The following is a 7237-nucleotide window of genomic DNA, read 5'->3' on the forward strand; positions in this document are numbered from 1 at the left end:
GAGAGAGAGAGAGAGAGAGAGAGAGAGAGAGAGAGAGAGAGAGAGAGGAAGAAGAGGAGGAGGAGGAGGAAGAAGAAGAAGAAGAGGATGAAGAAGAAGGCTATCACATCTATAGAGATAATTTACAGACTTGTTACTCTAAATTCGACTCATAACAGGTATCATCCTTGACTTCTCACTCTCTCTCACCTCTATATCTAATCTCTTGCCAAGGCCTGTTGATTTAATTGTTGTAACATCTCTTGAATACACCCCTTTCCCTCCTCTGATATACTACCATCCTGGTAGTATATTAGCTCTTCAAACCAAGACTATTTAAATAGATTGCAAGTTTATTGACCTGACACAAGTCTCTTCTCATCCCAGCTCATCCTCCATTCAGCAGAATGTGGGGAGTGGGTGAACTGTTTCCCATTCAGGACCCCATCATTTTCAGGAAGTCATCTGCTCAACAATTTGGCAATTAAGAAATCATTGGTAACTTTGGAGAGATCTATGTCAGTTCAATGATGAAGTCAGAAGCCAGATTGCAGAAAGTTAATAGGAGAATGAAAGGAAAGAAAGTAAAAATATCTATTTTTAGATATTTTGGCCTTATGTGTAGATAATATGGCCTTCTCAAGGAGTGTAACCACAAAGGAGAGGATAAATATAGAATAATTGCTAGTGGAAATGGAGATATCAAGGGAAGGGCTTTTTTTAGGATGAGGGAGACACTAGCTTGTTTCTGGGCAGTAGGGAAGCAGCCAGCAGACAGGGAGAGATTAAAGATTAGTGAGACAGAGTAGATCACAGAAGAAGCAACTGCTGAAGACAGTATGAAATGAGATCACTTCTGCTACAGCTGGGTTTGCCTTGGCAAGAGGAAACACTACCTATTAAAATGAGAAAGGGGAGAAGTAGGAGAAAGTGGTGGGAGATTTATTAGTAATATGAGAAGATGAAGCTCTCAATGAGTAGCCTAAGTTTTTGTGTGATTTCAAAAATTTTTTTCTTTATCATCCTAGTAAACTATTCTTGCACTTTTCTGCTAAATATAGTCAATGGAGCCATGGAATATACTGTGCTTGACTTTGTTTCATAAATACATCAGACACTGGTTTTATACCAAGCCCTTCTACAACAGGTTTCTAGTAATGGTGTATTGGAGATGGTTCATACTGGCTTATGAGATCCAATAGTTAAATTTTAAGGATTTTTTTGCAAGCCAATTGTTAAACACACACAATGTTAAAAATTAAATTATGTAAACTTGTAATTAAATAAATGCTATTAAAACAATGGTAATAAATACTCAAAACTCACCACTTTCTAACTATTTCACTATATTTTTCTATCATCTATGTGCTTGAGGTTATTCACATTCATTGTATCTGTTTGGTAGAAATACTATTAATGGCGTCCTTCTGCACATCTTTTCCTAACTCAATGGTCAGTGATGTCACACTGGCAATTTGAAAACTGCCATGGTGGGAGTATTTAGACCATAGGAATTAGCAAGTGTTGGAAGTCAGGGTTTGATATATTGTTTTGTTTATTTGTGGGTGAATATGTTAATAATATGCTATAAATAATATGTTAAGAATATGAGGTGAATATGTTAATAATGCAGATTAAACTTAAATATTTGTCATGTCTATAACTGTTACATCATGAATAGACAAAAAGTTGCAAAAATATTTACATTATTTTAATATCCTCAAGTGGTATTGTGAATTTTACCAACAAAAAATTATTTTTCGGATTCTGATCATGAAAATGCCAACACACCAGTGATCTATTAAGTTTTTAAGCATGAAGAAGGTAAAAACAAACCCAGAAAATAATGATAAGAACAAACATCATTGTGGAGTGTTAAAGCCAACATAACTAAACTTGGAATCTGTTGATAAAGCAGTCATTAAACAAAAGATATCATGTTTCTCAAAGGAAGATATAACTAATCTTATGCTTCTGGACTTTTGGAATAAAAAACAAGTATTTATATTTATAGAACATTACAACAGATTTGAACTAAAAGAAAGTTGACTGTGATGTAAAAATTGTCTAACAATTCAACATTAAGGAGTGAAAGCAGAAAACCATGTCCATGTGTCGAAGGAATATAGCATGTATTCAAATGACAGTAATAAAACTACTAGGCATGCCCCTCTTTAAAAAAAAATTAGGGAACATGAAGTTTCTACAGCCAATACTAAATTCAAGATTTCTTAAAAGAATTAGCTAATGAATCAATTTCCAATTTAGTGCATTAACTAAATAATAAAAAATTTTGATGCTTACTCTAAAATGTTAACTACTATTTGCAGTTTAGTAAAACAAAATAATCCTTTTACTGACACTGAAGGGACAACAGAATTATAAGAAAAAATGTAGTAGATGTTGGCAAAAGATGATACAGTTCACATAGACAAATACAGTGAAACAAGAATAGCAGAGCAAATCACAAAAGAAATTAAGATAAAGAGACTTAAGAATATCATAGAATACAAAAATCTCTATCATAAATGATGAGGTATCTACAATTTCTAAGAAAAGCACCCTAATTATTTATCTAGATTGAGAAGTTCAATCAACTGTACCACCGAGAACTGATGTCAAAATTTCAAAAAAATATGGAGACTTGTGTGAACTGATGTAAAGTGAAATAAGCATAACCAGGAAAAGATTATACACAGTAATAGCAACATTGTGTGATGATATTCTCAGCATTACAATGATGCAAGATAGTTACAAAATACTCATGATGGTAAATGCTATGCACATACAGAGAAAGACTCTGGACTTTGGACTCTGAATGCAGATCAAAGCATACCATTTTTATTTTCTTTATATTTTTTTTTCATGTTTTTTCCCCTTATGGTCTGTTTCTTTTTTTACAACTGTGGCTAATATGGAAATATGCCTCACATGTTGCACATATATAACCTATATCAAATTGGGGAGGGAAGGGAGGAAGAAAAATTTGAAATTCAAAGTCTTGTGAAAATGAATGCTAAAATCTGTCTTTGCATATAATTGGAAAAAAGTATTATTAAAAATATCAAGACATGATAAAAAAAAAAGCCACTGTCCTGCCTAATGAAATATATAACCATTGAACCTAAGGGGCCTTTTTAAGTATGCTGTTTCTGAAAGAGAACCAAGTGGTTGGGTAGAAGAGCTAATCAGGCTGTAATCCGACAGTATTATTATTAAATCAAAGAGTTACTCTTCATATGCTACCAAATTTTAGCACTCTTTCCAATGTTGTAATTCTTCAAATAGGGAACATTTTTTAAAAATCCCTAAGACTGAACCCAAAGTTGAAGGTCAGCCTAGCTATGGATATTGTAAGGAACTTTTATTTTATGGAGTTTTAATTATGTTTTTTTATAAATTAAAAAGTTAACCTTGAGGTAAAAAATAAAAGAATTGATGCCATCCATAGCCAAATGCGTTTTCAACACATTATTATCAAATGTAAATTATTGTGACTTTAATAATAAATTTTGAAAACATACTTAGTTGCCTTTTTTTGATGGTGTTAATACAATGCTGGGAAGAAAATATGGACTAGCTAGGCTGTTAGAAAATGTTCCTAACATCATCATTTGGCATGTTAAATACTGATAACAGTTATCACATAATTAGTAGATATCTGGAATAAAATAAGTTATTAATTTAAAAATATTTCCCTTTATCACCAGTCTCATCAAGCATCAGACCAAGTTAAAAACCATAGCTAAAGAAATCACAATGGAAATTATTAAATATTGATTGAGTCTTGGGACCCATATGGGTGGCTTTTAATTTATGGATTACTACTGTTGTATGGCATGTATATTCTGCATTTTTCTCCTTCTTTATTATGTTTAGGTTTGCCAGCGAATAGCTAACACAAGACCTTGCTTTCATGGTTAGTATTCCTCACAATTTTTCTTGATTTTCAACTTCACTGCATTTGAGAGCAACTGACATTCAGTAATACAATAATTATGCAAACCATCATCAGAGATTTGGTAAATTTAAACATCAGAACTAGAAAATATGAAGCTCAAGTTGAATATTTTATTATCATATACATTTAAAAATATTCAACTTAACAAAAATGATACATTTAATGCTTTTCCTATGAATATTTTACTAGAAAACAGTTCAACAGATGAACTTACATCTTTTATCAGACAGAAATAAGAATGAAATAAATTTAAATTATCTTGATTTATTACAACCATCCATTTGACCTTATGAAGAACTAAATTCACCATGGATAACTGGAGAAAAAATGTATCAGTTAAATAAAATTTTAAAACATCAAATTTATTTGAGTGATTTTCAGGATTTTGTATGAAATAATGTAGAATCAAACAATGCTCCAATCTCTGTAACTATGCAAAAAATTAAAAAGATATTACTAGTGCTATCAGTAGTGCTGGAGCTGAAAGAGACTTCAATTTAATGAATATAATTTGTATGAGGATGAGAAATAGAACACATATAACAGATTACATATCATATTTAATAACAAATTTATTGGGAAAAGAGTTGTTAGACTGAGATGCAACTCCTTATGTCAAATTAGGTTTGAATTGAAAACATAGGTTGATTACAGATAACTTTTCGGCAAGCATCAGTGAAAACGTTCTTTGAAAATCAATTGGCTAACACCTGGCCATGTAACCTTGAGCAAGTTACTTAACCCTAATTGCTTAGGGGAGGCCAGGTGGCTCAGCGAGTAAGAGCACCGGCTTCAGTGTCGGGATGACCTGGATCAAATCTGGGCTCAGATACTCAGCACCACATCCAGAAATAACTGGCCGTGTAACCTTGAGCCAGTTACTTAACCCCAATTGCTTTAAAAAAAAAAGAAAAAAAAAGAAAAACAATTGGCTATTCCCCAATTGATAAATGGTCGAAGGATATGAACAGCCAGTTTTCAGAGGAAGAAATTAGAGATATCTATAAGCATATGAAAAAAATGCTCTAAATCACTATTGATTAGAGAAATACAAATCAAAAAAACTCTGAGGTACCACATCTCACCAGTCAGATTGGCTAAGATGACAAAACAGGAAAATGACAAATGCTGGAGAGCATATGGAAAAATTGGAACACTAATGCATTTCTGGTGGACTTGTGAACTGATCCAACCATTCTGGAGAGCAATCTGTAATTATGCCCAAAGGGCTATAAATAATTTAATACCCTTTGATCCAGCAATACCACTTCTAGGGTTGTATCCCAAAGAGATCATAGAAGTGGGAGGAATACCCATATGTACAAACATATTTATAGCAGCTCTTTTTGTGTGGCAAAGAATTGGACATTAAGAGGGTGCCCATCAATTGGGGAATGGCTGAACAAGTTGTGGTATATGAATGTAATGGAATACTATTGTGCTACAAGAAACGAGGAGCAGACGGACTTCATGTTTACCTGGAGAGGCTTATATGAATTGATGCTGAGTGAGAAGAGTAGAACCAGGAGAAATTTGTACACAATTACAGACACAACGTATGTTTGATGACCAACTTTGATAGACTGGATTCTTCTCAGTAATGCAGGGTTATAAGTCAACCCCCAAAAGACTCATGATGGAGAGACATGTCTACATCCAGAGAAAGAAGTAGAAAGAACTGAGTTTGAATCCAGATTGAAGCAAGCTACCTGATCTTTTTCTTTTTCTTGTTTGGTTTTGTTTCCTCTTTCCCATTGTTCATTCCATCTGATACAATCCTTCTTTATAACCTGACTAATATCTAATGTGAAAGTATTTGCAGATCCTATACTTGATAGTTTGCCATCATCGGGGGGAGGAGAGGGAGGGAGATGAAAATTTGAAACTCAAGGAATTGTGGAGCTAAATCTTGTAAACTAAAAGTAAACAAACAAATTAATAAAGACCAAAAAAATTTTAAAAAAGAAAAAAAAGAAACTCAATTGGCCATATAAAATAAAGAGTATTGTATACTTTATTATTTGTAAATTATGTGCTACACATCTTCTAGATGAATAATATTTGTAATAAACTTATGTATGTACATATGCATACTTTCCCCCAGAAAATCTGTTGTTTTAAACATTCACCAGCACATCACTAGTTCTAGACTTTAGCAATAAAACTTGTGACTTAGAAACTGATTAAGTTTCTTGTTCAACAAGAACAAGACAACAAATTTGGAGATTTGATTTTTGATGTAAAAGTCAAACTCTTGTTTGTAGAAGTGCTAAGACTTTTTTGTTATCTTCATCTCCAGAGTAGGTTTAAATGTCTTGTTTTGGACTTTTTTTAACATATTTTTTTTCTTTCATTAGGCCATCAGTTCTTGAAAAAAAAAACCCTATTATCCTATCACTAAAATACACCTCTAAGTTCTTTATTTATGTTGTCTTGGGTTTCAGGACAAACCATGTTTTATACCATATTGTTTTGTTTCTCTAATTTTTCTTACTTTTCCTAAATAAGAAGCATGAAAGCCATCCAAAGTAGAACTCATTATGTTCCCCACAAAATGTAACATCCCTCTTTCTGTCAGTGGCACCACCATCCTTTCTTATTTCACAACCCGGGAGTCATTAAATTCCTCTCTCATTCACTCCACATATCCAAGCCGTAGACAAGTCTTGTCAATTATACCTCCATGACATCCTTGTTTCATTGGCTATCTTCTTAGAAAGTTCACCTTTGCATTTTTGTATCCCTTGTTTCTTTCAAAGTTCAGCTCAAACTTTGTATTCTGCATAAGACCTTTCTTAAACTTCTAGAACCTTTCCCCACAAATGACTTTTAAAAAAGTCTTCTATTTCTTCTGTTCATCTTTCAGGTTTTGCAATTTGGCTGAAAACATGAATCAGCAACCAAAGTCATAAAATTTGCTATTCCTTCTTTAAAACAAAATGACAAGGTATTCAATATGATATGTATGCCACTATAAAAAATATTGACATATCAAGGATAATTTAAGAATAGGGAATGTAGTACATTTACCTACCTAGTCCAAACTGTTAGTTTACTGTGTTTTAAAGGTATAATAAAGTTTACAGCAATTTCATTTCATCTTTTCATGAATGTCCCAAAAAAATAAACAGTACTTCCCAATCAGATATGAAGAATTTTGATCCATAGTCTCTAGGTTTTATTTAAAAATAAGAAATTATGTCCCCCCTGATGGATTGTAAGCACCTCAAGAGAAATAACTATTTCATTTTTGTCTTTATATTCTGAATACCTAGCATAGTATCTGACACTAGAGGC

At 32.7% G+C, this 7237-nt stretch overlaps 2 protein-coding genes across 3 annotated transcripts in view; both read right to left on the reverse strand.

The window, feature by feature from the left end:
• Window positions 1–7237, reverse strand: part of TWF1 (twinfilin actin binding protein 1) — a 372084-nt gene that overhangs the window by 324179 nt on the left and 40668 nt on the right. The gene's annotated exons all lie outside the window — the stretch shown is intronic.
• The window catches only part of NELL2 (neural EGFL like 2), a 178502-nt gene that overhangs the window by 44309 nt on the left and 126956 nt on the right, over window positions 1–7237 (reverse strand). The gene's annotated exons all lie outside the window — the stretch shown is intronic.

Source organism: Petaurus breviceps, unplaced genomic scaffold (genome assembly GCF_028583685.1).
Source record: "Petaurus breviceps papuanus isolate PSGF00001 unplaced genomic scaffold, PetGlider_PUasm1.0 216, whole genome shotgun sequence".
NCBI lineage: Eukaryota > Metazoa > Chordata > Mammalia > Diprotodontia > Petauridae > Petaurus > Petaurus breviceps.